Source organism: Pseudophryne corroboree, chromosome 2 (assembly GCF_028390025.1).
Source record: "Pseudophryne corroboree isolate aPseCor3 chromosome 2, aPseCor3.hap2, whole genome shotgun sequence".
In the NCBI taxonomy this organism is placed as follows: domain Eukaryota; kingdom Metazoa; phylum Chordata; class Amphibia; order Anura; family Myobatrachidae; genus Pseudophryne; species Pseudophryne corroboree.
The window spans coordinates 462,915,015-462,941,523 of NC_086445.1; the positions used below are offsets into that span (position 1 = coordinate 462,915,015).

General features: G+C 45.4%; 2 pseudogenes; both read right to left on the bottom strand.

Annotated features, from left to right (window-relative positions):
- Nucleotides 1-13,308: 13,308 nt before the first annotated feature.
- On the bottom strand, nt 13,309-14,663 carry LOC134996682 (gem-associated protein 4-like; annotated as a pseudogene).
- Nucleotides 14,664-14,731: 68 nt separating this feature from the next.
- Nucleotides 14,732-26,509, bottom strand: part of LOC134996698 (gem-associated protein 4-like) — a 54,233-nt pseudogene continuing 42,455 nt past the window's right edge.

Consider the following 26,509-nt stretch of genomic DNA (forward strand, 5'->3'; position numbering starts at 1 on the left):
GAGTGTGTGTGTGTTACATTAGGCAGGGAGAGTGTGTGTTACATTAGGGTGTGTGTGTGTGGGTGGTTGTGGGTGGTCACCTTTGGGAGCGAATTCGGCATTCCACACCTGCCAGGCACACACACTAATCTACAGGCGCTCCCACTCCTGCTCCATGCCTGATATGGCTGCGGCTGTCACAGGCGGAATCAGCTGAGGGCGGCGGGTGATGTACGGGTCCTGGCGTCCACAGTAGCGCTCCCTCTCCTTAGAAAACCAAAAAAGTTTGCAATTGCGCAAAACCATGTTGTACTGCAGGTGGGGCAGATGTAACATGTGCAGAGATATTTAGATTTGGGTGGGGTGTATTCAAACTGAAATCTAAATTGCAGTGTAGAAATTAAGTAGCCAGTATTTACCCTGCACAGAAACAATATAACCCACCCAAATACAGAACATCTACTTTTCATTCCTTTGTCCACAAGGCAAGGCCAGAAGTCAGTACCTTTCTAGATTCCTGGGTTCTTATTTTGTTCTGAGGTAGACAATCTTGTTCCACCAGACAGCTGGCAAGCCTGCAACATCGGGACAAGCCTCCATCTGGGGGATGCCAGCATTGATGTCTGGCTTCTGCGTTTCTCTGAAGTATTGGGACTACAAGAGACCCCAGGGTTAGAGGCGGCGTTTCCAAACCATTTCTGGGAACAGAAAGAGCTCTAGAAGACTCTGTTCGCTCCCTTCTGGCCTCCAGGGTCATCGTCCTGGTCCCCCATCTCAGGAGGTACAGGTTCTTATGTCAACCTCTTCCAGTTCAGCGACAGGACAGCTGGTTCCGATCCATCCTCATTTTCAAGGCACTAGCAGGTACCTGAGAATTCACAGGTTCCGCATGGACTCTCTTCGCTTCATCATTTTGGCTCTTGAACCAGGGTATTTTAGAGCATCCTTAGACATCCAGGATGCCATACTCCTCAGTCACCAGCACAATCACGTAATAGAAATGTCTACTAAATAAAGCTACCCCTGCCACTTTTTTTTTTTTTGGTGTAAGAAGCAGAGATACACTCTTAAATCCAATCCTTAAGGATGCAAATAACTATCGGTAACCAGTGGGTTTATTGTAAAAGTACTATATCAGGGTGAAATGACAATAGGAGGATTAACACCCTACAGTGTTTCACCAGATTGATAAATTCCGCTATTCTAATAAATAATTTTCATACTCTGATATAGCACATGAGAGACAGGGGAAAGGTATGTGGGGAACGGGAAGTTATCCTAGACCAGTTCGTAGGTAATGAAGTGGTGAGAGGCAAGCTCTCAGAGAGGTTTCAAAATACATCAGTTTCTCACACAGGTCATAGGTGCTGCTCCCATGGCAATCTCCAGTAGGTGTGTAAAGGGAGACATAATAATGACATAGAAACAATAACTAGTTAACCAGCTAACAGGACATAGGTAGCAAAATAATAATTAGGTATGGTAGGGTGATACTGTCATTCAGTCCAAGTCTACTTCAGTCCATGTCGGCTTCTAAAAAAAGTGTGGCTTTTCATTCAACTCTGAGCTTAGCTGGATACACTGTAATGTGTATCCAGATAAATGGCTACAAACCCAGCTGAAAGTCTTTCTCTTTTGAACCACCAGAGCAGAAAAGGTTTGCCTTCTCACTTTACTATAGGCCATGAGGACATTTTCCTTGTCTCTGAAGTCCAGAAATTTTGCATTGATTGGGCCCAGCTCTCTCAGGGACAATCTTATGAGCCCTCTTAATAGAAACAGTCCCAGATGTGGTTGGATCTTGCAGTACCTGGATATCCGTACTAAGGTCAAGAAGGTCAACACTGTAGGGTTTCCACTGTAACTTGCTGTGTGCCTCTGGTGGTTCTCCAGATCACCCAGTTTCTCAGAGTATTGAGGTAAGGCATTATCCTGTTGGTCAATAACATTTTGCATGGTCAGGATCCTTTCATCAGAGTCACTGGTTCTCTGCTCCAAATAAACTATGCATTTGTTGTTAGACTCCAAGTAAGATATGAGAATTTAAAGAGGCTTGGATACACTCTCTCTGTATCAACCAGAACTAAGGGGGTAAGGGTGTGTAGACACGGTGAGATTCTTGCTATGCCCGATTTTCACTTGCGATTTCCCTTGAACTCTCCGGAGCCCATCACCACCGATTTTGACTAATTTTTCTTGCGATTTTGATTATATAGTCAACATCGAAAGAAGATATCTCACCGTCTGTACACACCCTAATTCAGATCTGATCACAGCAGCAAATTTGTTAGTAGTTGGGCATAAACCATGTGCACTGCAGGGGGAGGGGGGGGGCAGATATAACATTTGCAGAGAGAGTTAGACTTGGGTGGGTTATTTTGTTGCTGTGCAGGGTAAATACTGGCTGCTTTCTTTTTACACTGCAATTTAGATTTCAGTTAGAACAAACCCCACCCAAATCTAACTCTCTCTGCACATGTTCTGTCGCCCACCCCTGTAGTGCACATGGTTTTGCCTAACTGCTAACAAATTTGCTGCTGCGATCAACTCTGAATTACCCCCCATGTGCACTGCAGGTGGGGCAGATGTAACAATTGCAGAGAGAGTTAGATTTGGGTGGGAAATGTTGTTTCTGTGCAGGGTAAATAATGGCAGTTTTATTTTTACACTGCAATTTAGATTTCAGATTGAACAAACCCCACCCAAATCTAACTCTGGGGGTAATTCCAAGTTAATCGCAGCAGGAAAATTTTTAGTAGTAGGGCAAAACCATGTGCACTGCAGGGGGGGCAGATATAACATTTGCAGAGGGAGTTAGATTTGGGTGGGTTATTTTGTTTCTGTGCAGGGTAAATACTGGCTGCTTTATTTTTACATTGCAATTTAGATTGCAGATTGAACACACCACACCCAAATCTATCTCTCTCTCTGCACATGTTATATCTGCCCCCCCTTCAGTGCACATGGTTTTGCCCAATTACTAACAAACTTGAAGCTGCGATCAACTCAGAATTAGGCCCTCTGTCTGCACGTTATATCCCCACCCCACCCCACCCCACCCTCCTCCTGCAATGTACATGGTTTTGCCCAACTACTAACAAATTTGCTGCTGTGATCGGATCTGAATTAGGCCCTAAGACATACCTCCCAACATGCCCCTCTCCAGGAGGGACAAAATGCTCTGCTTCTGAACTTTTATCGTAATTTAAGATTGCCGTCACCTGTGTTGAACAGGTAAATTAATAAGAAAGGTGTGTCAGCCCAGGTGATGGCAATCATAAATTAAGAGGGAAGTCCAGGAGCAGAGCATTGTGTCCCTCCTGGAGAGGGTCATGTTGGGAGGTATGCCTAAGAGCGAGGACCCAATGAAGTTTGCAGCCATATATAAAAGCCCACCGTTGGATGTCCAGATAAGTTACTTTTGGACTTCCAAATATTCTAGTAGGTTTTGTGTTTTATTATTATACATAAAAACATTTAGAAATGTCCCTTTATGTACAGTTTTGTTATTTGGAAACTTGTCTTAGTCTTTTGCAATTTTAAATAATGTCTTTAACATACCGGATTCATGTTCTATTATGTTATTTCTTGATTAAAATATTGTTTTACATTTTATAATGACCTTTTTCTTTGATTTGAATAGTGCACAGGTTCTCAAACTCGGTCCTCAGGAACCCACACGGTGCATGTTTTTCAGGTCTCACAGAATCACAAGTGAAATAATTAGCTCCACCTGTGGACCTTTTAAAATACGTCAGTAAGTAATTAATGCACCTGTGCACCTGCTGGGTTACCTGCAAAACATGCACTGTGTGGGGTCCTGAGGACCGAGTTTGAGAACCTATGGAATAGAGTGCAGGTGATGAGTGGTACTCGTCGTCTGCTTTGAATGAGGGAGGGGTTGAAAAACAAATTTACCTTTTCCACCGCTCCAGATGACTAGTGGTGACATGCTGGCATCCAGGTGGAGGTGCCCAGGCCAGCTTGCCCCGGCCAATGTCACTGGATTGAAAAAATATATATGAAAAAGTCAGGGGAGGGACTTTAACTCTCCACATCATATAACAGAAATATGGAGATACTCTAGTTAGAAAGGGGTGGGGTAACCTCATTCAAGCTACAGTACTGTAAGTAGTCCCATATAAATCACTGTGATAACCAGGCATTAACCCCTGCATTACAGAGAAATCATGGAGTCCAGGGATGGGGGAAGATCGCCTAAAACGTGACATCCATAAAATCAGACACCCACTCTTTTAAATGATGCTGCCCCCTAGTAGTTATTGTCTGATCACCAATTTTACTTGTGCTATATTTTCGGTATATTGGTGGGGGGGGATTTAGTTCCCTACCCTTGTGTGATGACACTGGCACACATAATTGCACCCTTAGTAGTCATTGCCTTGTGGTCACCAGATATTGACCTAAGCAGTACAGAAAAATTTACATTTCCATACATGGGGCTCTAGAGCCCAGATCTCCCCATCCAGTGTTAAATTAAAAAAAAAGGGTGTCCACGCATTTAGGGCCCGATTCAGCATGGAATGCATCTATGATGCATTTGCATGCTGAAGCCTTTTTGCAGTTTGCGCACACAGTGAGATTCAACGGCATCTCACATATGGGAATGCAGCCGAAACATGGCGGATAGCCATCTGCCTTCGCAGCTAGGATGCGTAGACAGAGGGCTACCCTTAACATGCTAGTGCTTCGCTGCTGAGCGAAGCGCTCGCATGTTAGCGGGGGGGAAGGGCCCGGCATGCCGAGCGGACTTGCCCTGTGCTGGGCGTCCCCCCGCATGCTATTGTAAACGGTTGTAGTTGTGCCCATGGTGAATTAGGCCCTTATTGCATTATTCTACCCTAATTTCAAAAATGGTAGGCCTTGTTTTGCCGCTATATTATAATTGCATATTGTGAGTCTTTAAATCGAGCAAGCAAAAATATGCAAAAAAATTGTGTCATTTTAGTGCAGATTTTCTTTTTGTTGCAAAAAATGACGTGAAGAATCCTACAGGTTGCAATATCAATTATTAATGTCAAAGCAAGAACCAAAAAAAGTATCTGTGGTGGTTATAAATTTAAAAAAAAAGGAGTAGAAAAGTAGAAAATGTGCTCAGCACATGGGGTGAGAAACCCATCAGCAGCAGAGGGGTTAAGTATGCCTGTTGTAAGAACAGGATACTTTATTTTATGCCTTAATGTTACAATTAAAAAAACTTGAAAAACTTGTTTTGAAAAGTACACTAACAATAAGGCTATAATTATTTTTGTGTATCTTTATTTTGCAAACCGAAGACATAACAATGTAATTTTCCACCCCAATATTGATGCTACATCCTTGGCAAAGAACTCATTGGTTCAAAACATACAAGGAGAGACCACTTTATGTTTCAACAAGCCTATGGTCAGAGACCTAGGATGACTGCGGCACCAGCCAGCTGCCATCATAACACTGCTTGGAAATTGTCTTTGATATAGGAGTTCTTGGTGTCTCATAACTAATGAAGTTCACACTTTTTTTTTATTCTAATATGCCTTTCTTATGCTGTTTAAAAACAAGTCTAGTGAATGCTTGGGGCAGCATTGGTTAGCTTTGTTGACACAGCCCTGGGGCTATTGGTTTGATTGTGTAAAGCTTATATATCTTCCCTGTGTTTCTACAGGTTTCCTCTCCCATTTACTGTCACACATTATTAAAACATACAGTTAGGTTTATTGGTTTCTGGCTAAAATTAATCCTAGTGTGTACATGTGGTAGGGTACATTGATTGCAGGGATTGCCGCCAATGCCTAAAATAGATTCTCTGTAAACGACTGCAGTGTATGTATGCAATATATAAATATCTGTTAATAAGCTGTTTCCACAATTTCACTTATTAGCACCCGTTACTGATAAAGACTCTCTTAATCGCTGATATGCGGTGACCTTGTGTTGCGGCAGAAAGTGAAATATTTATACAATTATATTGGAAGCCAATAACAGCTTTCAATACATCTTATGGACCAGGTTAGGCAACCTGTTGCACTCCAGCTGCTGTGGAACTACACATCACATCATGGCCTGCCACAATTTTGCTGTTGATGTGTAGTTTTATAAAATATGCTGCAATGTGTAGTTGCACAGCAGCTGGAGTGCCACCCGTTACAGAATATGGGGGGTAATTCCAAGTTGATCGCAGCAGGAATTTTTTTAGCAGTTGGGCAAAACCAAGTGCACTGCAGGGGAGGCAGATATAACATGTGCAGAGAGAGTTAGATTTGGGTGTGGTGTGTTCAATCTGCAATCTAAATTGCAGTGTAAAAATAAAGCAGCCAGTATTTACCCTGCACAGAAACAAAATAACCCACCCAAATCTAACTCTCTCTGCACATGTTATATCTGCCTCCCCTGCAGTGCACATGGTTTTGCCCAATTGCTAACAAAGATCCTGCTGCGATCAACTTGGAATTACCCCCATGGTGTATTAATTTCAACTTTTTCGGGAATTTTTAAAACCAGTGCATTATATCACTATTTATGTGTGTTTAGACTTACCCGGCTTCCTCTGTACATTTTATGATTAATATACCTAAACACTGCAAACCAGAGGACACAAGGGAGATACACAAAATCCGTAGATTATAAATATTCGTAGCTTATAACAGGCAAGTGACATTTCTGGAAAGTTGCAAGTTCTAAGAGCTAAAATCAAATCAGCATACTATCAGAGCCCTACCCATAGTTGCCTACCCTCCCTCATTCTGCAGGAGACTCCCTGAAATACAAGCAATCTCCCTGACTCCCTGAATAGATCAGCAATCTCACTGATTGCACCTTAACCCCATTATGTAGCTGTTACATTCTTGAAGGGGGAAATAAATCACAGATAAATACATTCAGATGGGATCATCAGTGCCATTTCCCTGCATTGGCTATAAGGCATAATCATCCCTATGGCTACATGCATTTTAAATAAGGTTTCTCGTGGCCACTTACAGTATATGGAACTTCTTGTAAAACACAATACATGAACAAATCCTGAAGAATATCAGTGTCTTTTCTTCAACAAGTAGATCTAACTAACTTTGGGGCTCATTTATATTTGGATATAGGTAATTTTCATGACACGCCTCTCAGATGTAGCAGTACACGTCAGCGCTGATAGGTGTTACTTTCCCAATTTCCCTGAAATGCTTTTTCAAAAGTGGGCAAGTATGGCCCTACCTGGTTACAAATACACAATGTACAGTAGGTTTCATATCATCACTTACCTCTCCTGCCAGCGGCAGTTTATTCTTTCAATGTCTTCCTCGGTTTGGCACAGAAGCTGACAGGTGACTATTAATTGCCAACAATGCATGTGGCCACTTACTGTGCTGGCTGCTTTTCCCTTCAGTGAACTCCAGCAGTAAATTAGTGTTAACTAAAGTTTGTCAAACTCTGAAGAAGAGAAAAACTATCAGTGCAACGAATGACAGAGCAGTTTGTTTCTTGTAATAATATGCGCGAGGTGGTGACGTTTACAGCCTGGGAAAGAGAGATAGAAGCTATTACAATGTGTTGAGTTTAAAGGAGCATAATCAAAATAGTATACTCTAATTGTATGTTTAACCACAAGTTTTAACGTAATATAAAAGCAAAAACCAGACGCGCTGTCACAGCTGCCAGTAAGGGATTGTCAGTCCCAAATGTATATGCAATATTGAAAAAAGTATACTGGCGCTAGTAGAAGTTTCTCCAATATTAATAACAGAAACGTGGATGAATTGAAACAAGTAAATAATTTATTCACTAAACAGTTAAAATATCACTTAAAAACAAGTAAAGTTGGGCATAGATTGAAGCTGAGAATCAAAATGAGAATAGCTGCTAGTATGCATCCACATGTGATGCATGATGAAGCTAGGTGACTGTGCCTAGGGAAACGCGTTAAGTGACAAGCTGCCACCAACATATGCATTCCATCCTGTGAGGATCCAGATATGGACTTTTAACACGAATATTCCTGCCTTGGAAATTTCTCTGTGGGACTGCATCATTACAGCACCGATTGGAGATAATTAGCCTCTGCACAAAACATCACAGCTTGCCTGCTGTTACTTTTCAAGCTCTTGGAGGACTCCATCACTATGGGTAACACCAGTTGTATTTAAACAACATTATTCCCCAGGGAACTTTATTTCTCAGTCCGGGATCACATGTGGATGCATACTAGCAGCTATTCTTATTTTGATTCTCAGCTTCAATCTATGCCCAACTTTATTTGTTTTTAAGTGATATTTTAACTGTTTAGTGAATAAATTATTTACTTGTTTCAATTCATCCACGTTTCTGTTATTAATATTGGAGAAACTTCTACTAGCGCCAGTATACTTTTTTCAATTAACGTAATATAAGCCTTATAAGACAGTAGAATGAGTGAATATGGGAATTTAATGGGGATGAGTGGGTTAAGGATAATTATTTGGATGGGAGAATTGATTATTACAGATGTGTCGTCATACAGTACATCTGTCCTTTTATCACCATAGAGTGCGATTCCCGTGCTGTGCACTTTTTGCTTTTTATTTTGCACATATTGTACTGAGTAGTGCAGATTAGCGATTGTTTTGTGCCACACAGGATGTAGTATAAAGTCGCAGATAGCAATGTATGGTGCAGGTCACTTTTTTTGAAACGCCAAGTTTGCCTTTTTACCCTAGATCGTGTACTTGTACTTTTTCCTCAGTTTTGTTACCAAGTCCTCCATTGTGCTATTCTTCCCTCAATTTTGCATCTCAGTTAAATTATAGTGTACTAGGTATTTAGGGATAGAGTTTTGGTGTAGCTAAGTTGCAAAGTCCATGCCATACTAAATCAGGCTATTTGGCATGCTTTGAGGATTGGTGCATTTGGACAGAAGTGTCGTATACTGACGGCCGGCATCCCGTCCATCGGAAAATCATACTGAACACAGGTTATTAAATTATCTGAAGGGGGTGTAATGAGCTATATGTAAAGGGGCTGTGGGCTATGGACCTTATTCAGTAAGGATTGCAAATTCTGTTTGCATGTTGGGAGCCGCCCATCGCAGGGTATGGCCGCCCAGCATGCTAACCGCCGCCTTCCCCCTGCGACCAAGCTGAAATGGCGGTCGCCTGATCCAACCGCAATAATTGCTAAAAGGATGCGGGCGCATTCGCAGAGCCCATCCTGCACAGCGTCCATCCTGCGCATGCACCCACATTTTCTGTGGGGGGGGCGCAGAAAATGCGATCGCCTCTGCCTGTCAGTCAGGCAGAAGTGTTAGCGGGGTGGGAGGGGCGGCATTGCTCCATTTCCTAGGTACTAATTAGCAGGATTTGCAGTCCCTACTGAATTAGGCCCAATGTACGATTTTCCACCTGTCTAAAGATATCTGTGCCGGTAGTTTTCATAAAATGCTGAACACTGCATGTAAATGATAACGTTTTATAATATAATATATGGCCGTCGTATCTGCAGCTGTATGCACACGTATATTTCTCACAAGTTCCAAATGTATACTCAAAGCAATGTCGCTGGAGGATCAGGCTCAGTTTCTGGTCTTGCTGAGCTGGTGATAGCCACTTATTTAATACATAGATATAATACAGTATACCCATGCATTTCATAAGCCATAACTGTTATACCAGAGATTTTATTTGTCTCATATATATATGTCATACTATTAAAAACAGTGCAAGTTGTATGACTTGTTCCTTTTCATGGCTAATTTAAGAGAACACAAAATGTTTCTACATTTGTAAACAAGTCATTAAAGTTTGTTAATTTTCTGCATGAGTGTAGCCCGATGTTGCTCATTAATGACTCAATTAATTAATGTTGCTCAGTAATGGACTACAAGAAGTGTCTCTCGTTGGCTTGTCTGAGTAAGCGATTTTTGGATGTGTCATTTGCGCTCAGTGTCTCACACAGAGAGAGAATTTCCAAGGACAAGTAGAAAAGAGGTTCACACGTATTTTCTGGCATCATTGCTATTATATGGAGGACATGGCAGAATACCTAATTATAAATAAATAAAATCTTTTGGAGATAGGGGGCCATTCCGAGTTGATCGCTAGCTAGTTTTAGCAGCTGTGCAAACGCTATGCCGCCGCCCACTGGGGAGTGTATTTTAGCTTAGCAGAAGTGCAAACGCTTGTGCAGCCGAGCTCTACAAAAACAGTTTGTGCAGTTTCAGAGTAGCTCTGAACCTACTCAGCGCCTGCGATCACTTCAGCCTATTCGTGTCCGGATTTGACGTCATACACCCGCCCAGCGAACGCCCAGCCATGCCTGCATTTTTTCAGACACGCCTGCGTTTTTGCAAACACTCCCTGAAAACAGTCAGTTGACACCCAGTAACGCCCCCTTCCTGTCAATCTTCTTGCAGCCGTCAGTGCGAAGAAAAACTTCGCTAGAACTTGTGCACAACCACAGCGGGCTTTGTACCCGTACGACGCGCGTGCGCATTGCGGCCCATACGCATGCACATAAATGCCGCTTTTTCACCTGCGAAAATCGGCAGCGATTGATCAGCTCGGAATGACCCCCATAGTCACCTTTTTTTTTAAATCTTTGGCTTGTTGTAAATTGTGGTCTACCGGCTGCTTTATCACAACATCCAGTGAGGCAGAAATTCAGCCACTATAAAGCCTGGCCACATGTTTTTGTACATCAAGGTGAGCCAGTTAGAACAGCTTGAGCTGCAGAGGAGTTGGAAACATCAGAGCAGGAGGACAGAGAACTGCAGGTTGTAGGCAAAAGTACGGAGGTTAAGGAGAGGCATATACTGCACATATTCCAGAGTGTATGTCACATGAAGAAGTTGTCTTTGCAGGAGACTCCTCACAACTTGACTGAGAAGCCTGCATTCCATTGAACTACATCATGGCAGGACTTGTACCATAGACACTAATAAACCCTTGCTGAAGAGATTGACCTCATCGGGATCTCTGTGTTGACATATTGATCCTTTATCTCTACAGAGATACAACAACATTCCATCCAAGCTAGAGCTCCGTGCCAGGACCATACTCCGGAAGGTCAAGTTCTGTCAACTCATTCCCTGACAGTTTGCAAACATCAAACAAAGAAGCAGGGACTTCGTTTTTAAAGTGTTTTCCAAATATTGGCTTTAGTCTCAAATGTACAACCCAATCTAAATGCTCCATCTTTCTGCATAGCCAGAACAGGGATTTGCTCCAAGCAGTGCTTAAAGTGGTTCTAGAGAGGTGGTGGAACTTCCCCCCCCCTCCCCCTATCCTTCCCTATGCCCATGAAATAAAGGGATTGCATGCGCCGTAGGTGTTCGCCCCAAAAAAGGGACATGGTCTCAAAAAGAAAGGGGCGTATTTACACAAAAGTATCCCCAATTAAAATGATGCCGCACAGTAGCATAATATTATTAACATTACACCACATAGTGGATTCCCTTATTCATGTTATGACACACATTACTGCCCCTTATACACAAAGCCCACAGTAGTAGCACCCCCTAATACACATAATGCCCACAGTAGTAGCATCCTTAATACACATAATGCCCATAGCAGTAGTGCCCCTTATACAATGTCCACAGTAGTAGTGCCCCTTATGCAGTGTCCACTGTAGTGGTAGTGCCCACAGTGGTAGTGCCCCTTATGTAGAGCCCATAGTAGTGGTGCCGCTTATGGAATGCCCCCAGTAGTAGTGCCCCTTATGTTCCCAGGAGTGATACCCCTTATATAATGCTCTCATAGTAGTGCACCAAGTAGTAATGCCCCTGTGTAGTATTGCCCCCAGTAGTAATACCCCTGTAGTAGTGCTGCCTGTAGTTATGCCCCCAGTAGTTTAACCTCCTGTAGTTTAGCCCCAATGGTAATGCCCCCAGTATTTATGCCCCTATTAGATTAGCCCCCCCGTGGTTATGCCCCCAGTAGTCATGCCCCCAGTAGTTTAGCCCCCAGTGGTAATGCCCCCAGTAGTTTAGCCCCCAGTAGTTTAGCCTCCAGTGGTAATGTCCCAGGTGGTATTGCCCCTGTAGTTTAGCCCCCTGTAGTTTAGCCACCGTAGTTATGCCCAAGTAGTTTAGCCCCACTGTAGTTTAGCCCCACTGTAGTTTAGCCCCCAGTGGTAATTCCCCCAGTAGTTATGCCCCCAGTAGTAATGCCCCCAGTAGTTTAGCCTCCAGTGGTAATGTCCCTGGTGGTATTGCCCCCTGTAGTTTAGCCCCCTATAGTTTAGCCACCGTAGTTATGCCCCCAGTAGTTTAGCCCCACTGTAGTTTAGCCCCCAGTGGTAATGTCCCCTGTAGTTTAGCCCCTGTAGTTATGCCCCCAGTAGTTTAGCCCCCTGTAATTTAGCCACCGTAGTTTATGCCCCCTGTAGTTTAGCCCCCCTCTAGTTTAGCCCCCCCTGTAGTTTAGCCCCCAGTAGTTTAGCCCCCATAGTTATTCCCCCTGTAGTTATTCCCCCTGTAGTTTAGCCCCCTGTAGTTTAGCCCCAGTAGTTTAGCCCCCTGTAATTTAGCCGCCGTAGTTATGCCCTCCTGTAGTTTAGCCCCCCTGTAGTTTAGCCCCTAGTAGTTTAGCCCCCAGTAGTTTAGCCCCGGTAGTTATTCCCCAGTAGTTTAGCCCCCAGTAGTTTAGCCCTGTAGTTTTGCCCCCCAGTAATATAGCCCCATGTAGTTTAGCCCCAGTAGTTATGCCCCCAGTAGTTATGCCCCCAGTAGTTTAGCCCCCAGTAGTTTAGCCCCCAGTAATATAGCTCCCTGTAGTTTTGCCCCCAGTAGTAAGGCAGTGTGGTTTATCTGAATGCTGCCAGCACCTACTGTGGCTATTGAGAAGCTTACAAAGAGACATAATGGGCGGTATTCAAATGATTTATCACGCTTTCTAAAGTGATCCCCGTTAAAGCACATATCATGCCCATAGTAATCAGGTTTAGCCCTCGCTACCGCAGGGGTAGCGAGCTGAAATGATTATACCACACTCATCAGCAGAAACAGAACAGGTGTGGAAGGGGTGAAAATAATTGACTACTGCGCAATGAGTGGAAACGGTGAGCATGACAGAACCCAGTGCAGGCAAAACTCTACATTAATACATTAATCTAAATTTTCTAGTATATATGGAAGAACAAATATCCTTGCTATTTCTGCTGACTGTAGTAGGGAGACGGTATCATTGCCATCTACAGTTTCAGAATAATTAATTTGATAACCAGTAAATATAAGAATTGAATCTCTTCTTTATCAGAGGACAGCTTTCCCCATCAGCTCTCCATCAAGCATTGTGAGGAGACAGGTGTTTCTGCACTATTAGAACACCTAAAGCTCAATGCAGAAAGTGAAGCCAATACCTTTATTTAATGGATATTAATATTGTTTTGATCAGATGTAGCTTTAACTGGGGTTTCCAACAAATTAAATGTTAGGTCTGGTTCCTGAAAAAGATCTTTGTTCTTTTTAAGTCAATTTATCCAGTCATTAGAAAAGGTCCAACAAATTTCTGAGGAAATTACTGAACATAACTCTTTATAGCAGCCAATCTTAGCATCAATCATGTTTATAGTAACTGCAGCCATCACGTAGGTGTCATTCGTTGTCCTCTTTATCTGAACATTGTCTGCTTTCTCCAGAAGGCTGGTGATACAGTCTGCCAATTCTAGTGCATCCCTCTCTCTTCCTCAGGTAACGTCTCCGCAGCTTTTAATGTATTCAAGTTTTCATACAAGGATGCAAGGCTTCCAGTCATTCTGTAACATTCATATCCAATTGCTACAGTTCATAGGTGTCTATTCATGAAGCAGTGAAAAGTGTGGAGAAGTGAGCCATTGGAGAAGTTGCCTATGGCAACCAATCAGCATTGAAGTAACCTTTATAATTTGCATACTATACAATTGTACGGAGCAGCTGATTGGTTGCAACTTCTCCAGAGGCTCACTTCTCCACTCTTTTCACTGCTTCATGAATAGACCCCATTGTCATTCATATAATTGTGCAACACCATTCCCCAGTGAAGAAGCAACTCTTTCAAAATATTTAAACTAAAAGGTTGAGCTCCTCATAGTAATCTAAACCCGGAAGCGGTGTTACCACCTTGCACAATCATGTCTGCTTCCATAACCATTTCTCAGAGGCTGCTTTGGGGACTAAAGATGCATACACACTGAGCGATATATAGTGAACTATATCGCTCAATTTCCCCCTCCAGAAAGATATTGTTTACTATATTGTCCAGCGTATATGCCGCCGCCGCAAAGCAATGCGTGGCCCAGCAGGTTGTTTAATAACCCTCGGCCTCAGCAATGCATGCAGCTCAATTTGGACTCATCATCCAAAGCTTCATGCTCTGGACGGCCACAGCATGACGTCACTGTGCGACATCATTAGTGATATTGCACAGAGTGTATGCCCACCGTCAGGTAGCCCGCCCCGGGAGGGAAACACTAGGCGATGTCGCTCACCGAGCACATCGCCTAGTGCAGGCGTTCCCAACCGCGGTCCTCAAGGCACACCAACAGTGCAGGTTTTAGTGATATCCAGGCTTTAGCACAGATGGTTAAATCAAAATAACTGAGGTACTAATTAAGTCACCGGTGTTCAAGCCTGGATATCACTAAAAGCTGCACTGTTAGTGTGCCTTGAGGACCGCGGTTGGGAATGCCTGGCCAAGTGTGTAGCCACCTTTAGATCTTTGGCTCTGGCATTACAAAAACATGTCTGCAAAGTTTGCTATGGTGTAGCGCTTCAGCTGGCTGTTATTGATTACACTATAAATTTATGAAGTTAATCTAAAACCACTGTGAGGAGGCTATCAGCTGGAAGAGGAGCTTGCTCAGGGTCAGGATTAAATGGCTTAGAGCTCTGGCAAATGTCATCATTAGACTTTGACAAGTACTGACACGCAAGGGCTGCAAACCTCGTAACCATCTCATCCTGCCTGTTTTTACTATCTTTCATTATCTCCCACCAGACATCCAAGAAGAAAGTCATCAGTAACATGGTTTAGCATTAAGGATGCTTCTTCCACCCAAAATTCTGTTGGCAGTGCCAAGAGCAGTTCTGCAAATATATCTGCTGCTTTTGTGGCTTTGAGCAGTTCGTAGAGAACAGTGGGGGTCATTCCGAGTTGTTCGCTCGTTATTTTTTTGTCGCAACGGAGCGAATAGTCGCTAATGCGCATGCGCAATGTCCGCAGTGCGACTGCGCCAAGTAAATTTGCTATGCAGTTAGGAATTTTACTCACGGCATTACAAGGTTTTTTCTTCGTTCTGGTGATCGTAATGTGATTGACAGGAAGTGGGTGTTTCTGGGCGGAAACTGGACGTTTTATGGGAGTGTGTGAAAAAACGCTGCCGTTTCTGGGAAAAACGCGGGAGTGGCTGGAGAAACGGAGGAGTGTCTGGGCGAACGCTGGGTGTGTTTGTGACGTCAAACCAGGAACGACAAGCACTGAACTGATCGCAGTGGCAGAGTTAGTCTGGAGCTACTCAGAAACTGCTGAGAAGTGTCTATTCACAATTCTGCTAATCTTTCGTTCGCAATTTTACTATGCTAAGATTCACTCCCATTAGGCGGTGGCTTAGCGTGTGCAAAGCTGCTAAAAGCAGCTTGCGAGCGAACAACTCGGAATGACCCCCAGTGTGATTTATTTTTGGTATCGTGTTTTCCACTGAAAAGAGCATATCCTCTTTCCATTTCCTCTCAATGTCATTCAGGGACAATAGCGAACGACATGAAAGAATTTTGGTCCAAAACATAGCAATGGCTCTTTTCTTCCATTCGTGGCTTTGAGGCTGAGTACCTGAGCTGACTTCTTTTAAAGCATCGGTGATTGGTTTTTCAATAAGAGGCCAGTCAGACTTCTTATACCTTTTTCAGACAGAAAAGTCTGAAAGTCCCGGTAATTACCCAGCATTTCAATGCCTGGTCGTTTTGCCGGGACCTGCCTGACACCCCCCCCCCCCCCCCCCCCTTTCACACAGACATGCAAATTACCGAATTTCGACCCGGTAATTTGCAGATCAACACGGGTATTTTGTCTGTGTGAAAGGGTCAACCCATGTCGAAATTCCCGTGTCTCCAACCCTGGTAGATTCCAGGGTCGAAGTCCCAGGGATTTCAACCCGGGTCGACCCTTTCACACAGAAAAAAGACCCATGTGTTTCATGAAATTACCGGGTGGAAATGCTTCACCCGGTAATTTCATGTTCTGTCTGAAAGGGGTATTCATTTTCTGCAATGCTTTGTGTAGGCTAAGCTTTTCAGCTAGCAGTAGCGCTCCTTGAAGAACCACTGTTTGTTCACATACGTTCCAAATTCCTGCACCACAGAAACATACCATAATTTAACACATGCAAAACATTTATCTTACTATAAATAATGTATGAAATCCCACAGGATGTACACGGTATGGATTTGTTTATAGCATATACAAATTCTTGAAAAAAATAAGATTTTTCACATGTGACTCTTGCAACAATCAGTGCATCTGCATGGAGGTGTCAGTAAAAAAAGGCACAAAAGACTATGCTGCCTCAAGCTACATCCTGCCATAACCAGTGCAGCATCACAGGTTACTCTTCAAAATCCACCTGTAATTAAACTCCCATTTTATCAGCTAGATATTAATACTACTAATACCTTTAGCTTGTTCAAGTGAAAAATTCTTCTGATACCACTTTTAGACATCCTCCAAAATCCTGGGTTTTTGCTCATGAACAAGCATCAGCCCGGGATTTTGGTATGTCTGAAAGGCCCCAATCTGGGAACACGTTCCCTGGTCGCCGACCCTGCAATGGACCAGGTTAGACAACACGGCTTAGGTCTGAATGGTGCGACCCGGGAATTTACTCCCAGCTTGCACCCAAATGCCTTTGATTGGTGCTGGACCGCCTGGAAGGGGTGGGGCTGCCTGGAGGGGGCCGCAGTGAATGGAGGGGGCTGCTGTAGTCCGTGCTGCAGTGAGTAGTGGAAGCAGCGGCGCAGCCAAGGAACAGAGATGCGGCCTGTTGTGGTGAGGTCTGGTGCCTGGTGTGTGACGTGTGTGTGTGTGTGTGTATAAGACGTGTTTGAGTGTGACATGTGTATGTGTAAGATGTGTGTGTGTGTGTATATGACATGTGACATGAGAGTAGCGCACACCAGGCTTATGTCTGAAAGGGGTCAACCCGGAAATTTCCCAGGTCTCTTACACCCGTTGGGTTCTCCTGGACAATTGGCAACACACAGTATGGAGGCTGACAGCCGTGTGCCAGCCGCGTCCTCCCGCCTGTTATAAGAACTTGCATCACTCACTCACAGCCAACCAGCTATATGGAGCAAGCAGACTGCTTGGAGAGTGTGATTGACCCCAAAATGCCTCATAACATAGAGACATGAAAAATTATATTTCTTTCTAAATTGTCATGGGGTGAGCAATGCTAAGTGTCTCAGCCGTATACAGTAGGGGTGTGGTTGCTATCATTGTGCTTCATCCTCATTCCTAGCATGCATTGTGTCCTCAGTGCAACTGTGCTGGGGAGTGTGCAGTGTGTGGCGGCTAGATGTGGCATGCCAATATCTCATGTGTATAATAATAACATGCCTGTTGTTTCTATGTGACCCATTGTGGGGGTATGCCTTTGCAGCTGGCTCGGGCAAAATTTAGCAATTAACAAAGAAACTACGTTTCATGTTGTTAGGGTCTCCTGCCCTGTGCTGCCACGTCGTCATGGCAACCGGGAGACAAGTGCTAGTGGAGTAACCTGAGCGCAGCTGATACTCCGGTTCGGGTCTTTTGCTGTGCAGTGGTTATAGGCTCTGTGCACGGCAGGGGATCCGGTGCTGGTTTTTGTGCTCACAGTCTGTGAGGTCTGAGTGGGGCGTGGACAGCACCTGCTTTATAAGGCCTCTTTTCAGGGTAAGCAGATGCTGCTGAATCTTTGTTGGTTAGTCAGTTCATGAAAGTTAGCCAGTACTGTGTAGCTTTGTATTTGTTTGTTGCTTACTGCAAATAGGCCTGGGGATTTGGTATTACACTCTGCCAATCCAGACCTAGCAGTAAGACTGGAGTCAGTCGTTTAGCTTGCTGGGGTTCTGTTACTACTCTGTGAACTTAGCAAGTTTGCGGCTGTATTCTAAGACTTGCCTGTCTAATCCTGTCTCACTGTGCTAGGTGTCAGGGGTCAGTTTAGTGGCAGTAAGCTAAAACCTGTGCACTGCAAGTGAGAATTAGGATTGTGGAGATTCTCCTTGTGTCTATCATTCCATCTCTGACCAAGGAGTTTACTGCCACACCCGTTGGTAACCCTTTAGGGTTTTGCTGTTGCCCTTAGCAACAGCATTTCGGGTTCTCTACGTATTAAAACACAACATCTTGCTTTTCCATCTGAGCAGTTCTAATACAAGGGAGATACCCAGTTCCTTAGCCTCTGGGCTTCTCTGTTCACTTTGTGTGTATTTTGTTACCCTATCACCTTCTGTGTACATTATGTCATATCCCCCAGTTTGTCTGTGAGTCCATCTGTTTTGCATTACAGTTCTAACACCAGTACATTACTGCAGACACTGGAGTGCATAGCAGTTCTGACACCAGTACTTTCCTGCAGGCACTGGTGTGCATAACATATTCAGCAGCCTAATACTCCTGTTGAAATTTTGTGGGAATATGGAGCATACCCCTCAAAATACGTTGCAACAGGTGGTCGATCAGGTGCAGGTCCTGACTCGACAATTTAATGATTTGTCCATTAAAATGCACACCTCCCAGGCTGCTGGCGGAGCTCCCGCAGCAGCAGCACCTGCAGGGGTTAAGGAGCCGAAAGTAAATCTCCCGGATCGTTTTTCTGGAGATCGCTCGCAGTTCTTTTGTTTCAAGGAGAGCTGCAAGCTATACTTCCGGCTTAGGGCTCAGTCTTCTGGGTCGGAGATTCAGCGGGTGGGCATAGTGATTTCCTTGCTACAAGGAGACCCACAGGTCTGGGCATATGGGTTGCAGCCTGACTGTCCGTCGCTTAAAAGTGTTGATGCTTTTTTTACGGCACTGGGCATGTTGTATGATGACCCTGACAAGACGGCCTCAGCCGAGGCTCAGATTTCGATCCTTAAGCAAGGGCGAAGGCCAGTTGAGGTTTACTGTACGGAGTTTCGGAGGTTGGCCCATGATACCCAGTGGAATGACCCAGCCCTGAGACACCAGTACCGAAGAGGTCTTTCTAACCAGATAAAGGACCAACTGGTACAATATCCCTTGCCTGATAGCTTGGATCAGCTCATGCAGTTATCCATCCGGGTGGATAGACGGCTGAGAGAGCGTAGGCTTGAAAGGGAGACTGAGATTTCCTTCCTTCCCAAGGGAACCTCAGACTCTGAGGAATTTTCTGAGGAGCCTATGCAGATTGGGGCTACCCGCCTCTCCTCGCGTGAGAAGACGCGGAGGAGACAGCAGGGGTTGTGTTTGTACTGTGGGAATAAAGGTCATGTGGTAGTATCATGCCCAGAAAAGCCGGAAAACTTCAGGGCCTGAGGGTGATGGGAAATATCCTGTCAGGCCAGAAGTCAGAATTTCCCAAGAAGACTTTTATCATTCCGGTGACCTTGAAGATCCTCGGTCAAACTGTCAAGACTGAGGCCTTTGTGGACAGTGGGGCCGACGGGGTTTTTATGGACCGCCAATTCGCCCTGAAACACTCTGTTCCCTTAGTACCCTTGGCATCGGAAATTAAGATTTGTGGGTTAAACGGGGAACCATTATCCCAAGGTAAAATTACCTCTTGCACTAGCCAGATTTCTTTGTTTATTGGAGCCACACACTCTGAAAAATTGTCCTTTTATGTGACTGTCTGTACTTTTGCCCCATTGGTGTTGGGGTTACCCTGGTTAAGGGCCCACAATCCTCAATTTGACTGGGTCTCTGGGGAGATTCTTAGTTGGGGTACTGATTGTTTCAGGAGTTGCTTGAGCCTTCCAGTCAGGCTCTCGCAGCTAAGTTTGCCAGGATTGCCAGGGTGTTATGCAGATTTTGCGGACGTGTTCTCCAAAAAAGTTGCAGAGGTACTACCTCCCCATCGCCCCTATGACTGTGCCATTGATTTGTTGCCAAATGCTAAGCTTCCCAAGAGCAGGTTGTACTCCCTGTGACGTCCTGAGACTCAGGCTATGGCAGAGTACATTCAGGAGAACTTGGCTAAGGGATTTATCAGACCTTCACAGTCTCCAGTTGGGTCGGGGTTCTTCTTCGTGGGTAAAAAGGACGGTTCGTTGCGACCCTGCATCGACTTCAGGGAATTGAACCGTATCACGATTAAAAACTCATACCCACTGCCTCTCATTTCGGTCTTGTTTGACCAGCTTCGTACTGCCACCATTTTTTCTAAGATTGACCTACGCGGTGCGTACAATCTAATCCGAATAAGAGAGGGGGATGAATGGAAGACTGCCTTTAATACCCACTCAGGGCATTATGAATATTTGGTGATGCCTTTTGGGCTCTGTAATGCCCCGGCAGTCTTCCAGGATTTCATGAATGATGTGCTCAGGGAATATTTGGATAGATTCTTAGTTGTATACTTAGATGACATCCTAATCTTCTCCCATTCCCTGGAGGAACATCGGAAGCATGTACGCTTAGTCCTCCAGAAACTCAGAGACCACCGGCTTGGGGCGAAGCTGGAGAAGTGCGAATTTGAAGTTCAGCAAATCGCATTTCTAGGATATATTATCTCCCCAGAAGGTTTCCAAATGGAGGGTTCCAAGGTACAGGCAGTCCTGGATTGGGTGCAGCCCACTAGTTTGAAGGCGCTTCAGCGTTTCCTGGGCTTTGCGAATTTTTATAGACGATTTATCGCTGGATTTTCGTCTATAGTGGCGCCCTTGGTGGCACTCACTAAGAAAGGGGCAGATGTTGCTCACTGGTCTTGTGAGGCTAAAGCGGCTTTTGCCCGTCTCAAAAGGGCATTTGTTTCGGCCAAGGTGCTGCGACACCCAGATCCAGAGCGTCCTTTTGTGGTGGAGGTGGATGCCTCTGAGATGGGTATTGGGGCAGTGCTTTCTCAGATGGGAGTGTCTGATAATCGCCTTCATCCCTGTGCTTACTTTTCCCGTAAATTTTCGCCTGCCGAGATGAATTATGACGTGGGTAACCGGGAATTGTTGGCTATTAAGGATGCACTCGAGGAGTGGAGACACTGGCTTGAGGGGGCTAAGTTTGTGGTCTCAATTCTCACTGACCATAAGAATCTGGCATATTTAGAGTCAGCGAAGCGTCTCAATGCCAGGCAGGCACGATGGGCTTTGTTTTTTGCTCGCTTTAATTTTTTGATAACATATCGCCCTGGGTCAAAAAACATCAAGGCTGATGCGCTCTCGCGGAGTTTTGCTCCAATCCAGGAGACCACAGAGGAGCCGTTGCCCATTGTTTCCCCATCATGTATTAAAGTGGGCATTACCCAGGACCTCTTATCATTAGTCCTTAGAGCACAGGAGCAGGCTCCTCCAGACCTTCCGGTAGGTCTTTTGTTTGTGCCTCCTAGGTTAAGACAGCGAGTGTTCCTGGAATTCCATGCCAAGAAGTCGGCAGGTCACCCGGGTATTGCCAGAACTCGGGAGTTGCTATCTAGGGCGGTGTGGTGGCCCTCGGTGGCTAAGGATGTGGATCAGTGGGTTCGGGCATGTGACATCTGTGCCCGAAATAAGACTCCTAGAGGGGTTCCTGTTGGCCCATTACATCCACTCTCTATCCCATCTAAGCCATGGACCCACATTTCAATGGATTTTGTGGTGGACTTGCCCAAATCCTCGGGGATGACAGCCATCTGGGTTGTCGTTGACAGGTTTTCGAAGATGGCGCACTTCGCTCCACTGGTTGGGCTGCCATCAGCCAGACGCCTGTCTGAATTATTTATGCTGCATGTTGTGCGTCTCCACGGGTTGCCACTTGATGTGGTCTCTGACCGCGGATCCCAGTTTGTGGCCAAATTCTGGAGGGCATTTTGTTCCGATCTCCAGATTTCTGTCAGCTTGTCGTCAGGCTACCATCCGCAGTCTAATGGGCAGACTGAAAGGGTGAACCAGTCCTTGGAGCAGTTCCTCAGGTGTTATGTCTCCAAGTGTCAGACTGACTGGGTTGCTCATCTGTCCATGGCGGAGTTTGCCTATAACAACGCGGCTCACTCTGCTACAGGGATCTCTCCCTTCCTTTGTGTGTATGGGCATCATCCTAAGGCCAATTCTTTTGACCCCCTGGACTCCACGCCTGGTGGTTCCTCTGTGGTTTCGGTCCTTAGAGGTATTTGGCGGAAAGTGAAGAAAGCCCTTGTGTCTGTGTCATTAGTGACCAAAAGGGTTTTTGATAAGCGGAAAAGACCCTGCAGCTTCAAATTAGGAGACTTCGTCTGGTTGTCTACCAAGAATTTGAAGTTGAGACAGCCATCTCATAAGTTAGGGCCCCGGTTCATCGGCCCTTATAAGATCACCAGGGTTATCAATCCGGTGGCATTTCAGTTAGATCTGCCCCGATCTTTGGGTATCAATAAAACATTTCATTGTTCCCTTTTAAAACGGGCGATTAGTAATCCTTCTTCCAGTGGAAGACCTTCCCCTCTTCTGATACGTGGCCAGAGGGAGTTTGTTGTTGAAAGGATTCTTGACTCCAAGGTGGTTCGGGGTCGGCTGTCATTTTTGGTGCACTGGAAGGGGTATGGCCCGGAGGAGCGGTCGTGGGTGCGCAGTTGTGATCTTCATGCCCCCAGACTGATACGCTCTTTCTTCTCGCAGTTCCCCGATAAACCCGGTGGTAGGGGTTCTTTGACCCCTCGTCAGAGGGGGGGTACTGTTAGGGTCTCCTGCCCTGTGCTGCCACGTCGTCATGGCAACCGGGAGACAAGTGCTAGTGGAGTAACCTGAGCGCAGCTGATACTCCGGTTCGGGTCTTTTGCTGTGCAGTGGTTATAGGCTCTGTGCACGGCAGGGGATCCGGTGCTGGTTTTTGTGCTCACAGTCTGTGAGGTCTGAGTGGGGCGTGGACAGCACCTGCTTTATAAGGCCTCTTTTCAGGGTAAGCAGATGCTGCTGAATCTTTGTTGGTTAGTCAGTTCATGAAAGTTAGCCAGTACTGTGTAGCTTTGTATTTGTTTGTTGCTTACTGCAAATAGGCCTGGGGATTTGGTATTACACTCTGCCAATCCAGACCTAGCAGTAAGACTGGAGTCAGTCGTTTAGCTTGCTGGGGTTCTGTTACTACTCTGTGAACTTAGCAAGTTTGCGGCTGTATTCTAAGACTTGCCTGTCTAATCCTGTCTCACTGTGCTAGGTGTCAGGGGTCAGTTTAGTGGCAGTAAGCTAAAACCTGTGCACTGCAAGTGAGAATTAGGATTGTGGAGATTCTCCTTGTGTCTATCATTCCATCTCTGACCAAGGAGTTTACTGCCACACCCGTTGGTAACCCTTTAGGGTTTTGCTGTTGCCCTTAGCAACAGCATTTCGGGTTCTCTACGTATTAAAACACAACATCTTGCTTTTCCATCTGAGCAGTTCTAATACAAGGGAGATACCCAGTTCCTTAGCCTCTGGGCTTCTCTGTTCACTTTGTGTGTATTTTGTTACCCTATCACCTTCTGTGTACATTATGTCATATCCCCCAGTTTGTCTGTGAGTCCATCTGTTTTGCATTACAGTTCTAACACCAGTACATTACTGCAGACACTGGAGTGCATAGCAGTTCTGACACCAGTACTTTCCTGCAGGCACTGGTGTGCATAACACATGTTTGCACAGTGCACGTTTCAGGTCTTTCTTAAGATATGTCCGTATTTCGCAGTATTGAACATCAGCACGTTTAAAGAGGAGCATTTAAACACACATACATATACAGATAGGAACAACTTTTTGCTTCCATCTAGTGCACATCTTAAACCACTCAAAGATGCCCTTCCTGGCTATTCCCAGTTTTTGAGAGCATTACGCACAGTGCCGTTTTTTGCAACAAGTGAGCCGTGCGATTGCACGGGGCACCCCCCGCAGCACTTTGTGGCTCTGTTCTCCCTCCTCCCTCTACCATACTTCTACACTTGGGGGCGGAGTTTCGCAGAATGATGCGGTTGCATCATGACATCACAATGCAACCGCGTCATTCCACAGAACTCTGCCCCCCCAAGCAGAGTAGTATTAAGGAAGAGGGAAGAGGGGGAGCGAGAAACCTATGCGCCCGCCAGCCAGTATACTTACATCCCCTTGGCAATGAGCATTCCCCTTAGCAACGAGCATTCCCCTTGGCAATGAGAATGGATGCCAGAGCATGAAACACCTGGAAATGAGCATGACACCCAGCACATTAAACTCCTGGCAACGAGCATGACACCCAGTGCATGAAACCCCTGGCAACAAGCATGACAACCAACGCATGAAACCCCTGGCATCGAGTGTGACACCCAACGCATGAAACCCCTGGCAATGAGCATGACACCCAGAGCATGAAACCCCTGGAAACGAGCAAGACACCCAGTACGTGAAAACCCCTGGTAATGAGCAGGTAATTTAAAAGTAATTAGAAGCTTTACTGAAGAACATAATGTATCACGGGCACTGCGGTGTGTGGCATAATATGGTGCAAAGGCCATTACTGTATGGGGCTTAATATGTTGGAATGTTTATTTTTTCCAGTGGTGGCTGAGGTCTGTTGTTGAAGGGTCAAAAACTGGGGTGTAAGGTCATCTTTTCCTGCAAAGCCTCATCTATTAAGTGAGGCCACACCCATTTTAGCGAGGCCACGTCCCTCACAGGGAGCATGAAAAAAATAATTTTTCTTATGTCTTTGGGGTAGGGGGCGCATTTTTTAGAGCTCGCACTGGGAGCCAAATTGTCTAGAAACAGCCCTGATTACGCATCTCCAGTAATAGAGAGGCTGGTTTACAACAAGTTGATACTACAGTACAGTGGCGTAAGTTCAAACCAGGCACCCGGAGGCGAAACAGTCAGAGGTGCCCCCCTTCATCATTTCTAATACATTGTCCCCAAGTTACATGACAATTCCTTCCCCACAGCACAGCCACCCCTGAAGTGGTGCATACCAGCCCCAGACACTTACACACAGTGCTCTGCAGCTCCACGTCAGAAGAACAGATCCCTGAGAGGAGACCACTGGACCTGTAGCAGCCCCCGGCCCATTGTTCCTGCAGTTAGGTTCACTTGCTCACAGACAACCACTACTTCCGACACCTCTGTAATGCAGAGCCGGATTTAGAGCTCATGAAAGATATCAGTTTGGGGCCCCCCTCCCTCAACTATACCCAATTTCTCTGGCTGGGTCCACAGGATTATCCACAGGATAACATTGGGATATTGTCGAGCGACAGCGAAAATGGCACCAACACGGTCACGAACTTTCTGGCCTCCCAGGATGCATTGGGGCCTCCACTATATAGTCCCGCCCACTGACTCAGTCAGATAAGTTTTTTGCTTGGTGCGGCAGGAAGCCGCATGGTCACAGGGCTGCTGTGAATAAAGCAGCCTAAAGCTTTTATTATTTTATTTTTTATAGACTTACTATATTGTTTTTTTAGAGCGACTTCTCTTAATAGCGTCTTAAACGCATATTAGAAAGAGTCGCTCCAACAACTCCCCACCGGGTCGCAACAACGCTTACCTTCGGGTATCAGTGCTGTCTCGACGGGCGTCTGTGTCGGATGTTCTAGCTGGTCCAGCAGACGTAACCAGGCTGTGGCCGGAGCATGGGGAGACGGTGAGTCTATGGACTTCCTCTTACTAGAGAGGTCAGGACACAGCTACACTGATTTGGTGGAGACTACAAACAGTGTGTTGATGCGCCGAACAGCTCTGGGGATCGTAGGCGCCAGGACTAGGTAGAGGCCGCGATCCTGGGAGTTTAAGTCAACGGGGGGATTCAGACGCTCTCCAGGCCATCCCTCCTCCGAGTTCATGCCCAGTTCCCGTGTGTCTCTCGTTTCATGAACTGAATGACCTCACTTCCGGCTCAGACACTACCACGAGGGTACTCGGTCGCAGCTTAGACGCTGCGGTTGTGTACACTGGAGATAAAATCCGCCAGACCGAGTCGCAGGCCTTAGTGTCTGCATACACGTGGAAGTCGCTCAGCGTCCGTGTCCGTTGGTGAGCGTCCGTGTCCATTATCAGTTATCAAGAGCGGCAGTGTACACCAGTAGCGTCTGAATCCACTCAGCGTCTTACGAGCGTATTTGCTTGGATATGGAAGTGTGGTAAGTCTCCCTGTATCCCGCTCTCCAGAGGCAGGGTATACAGTACTAAAAATTCTCTCTACTTCTTAGTATGCATTGTTAATTTTTAGTACATATTGCATATGAGACCTGTATATTACTGTGTTTTCTGCATGTTATGTTGAAAAAAGAGCCAGTTAAAACAGAAGTACAATTTTCTTACTTATGTATAAGTTGTTATGGAGGTTGTATTCTCATATGACAATGTCTAATGCTTTAACATGTGACTGACTGCTAGTATGTGTGCTGACTTTTCTGTGTAATGTCAGTCCTGTTCTGACCCTCAAATCAGGTGCACTGTGGTCAGATTGATCTCACTTCTATATACTGACAT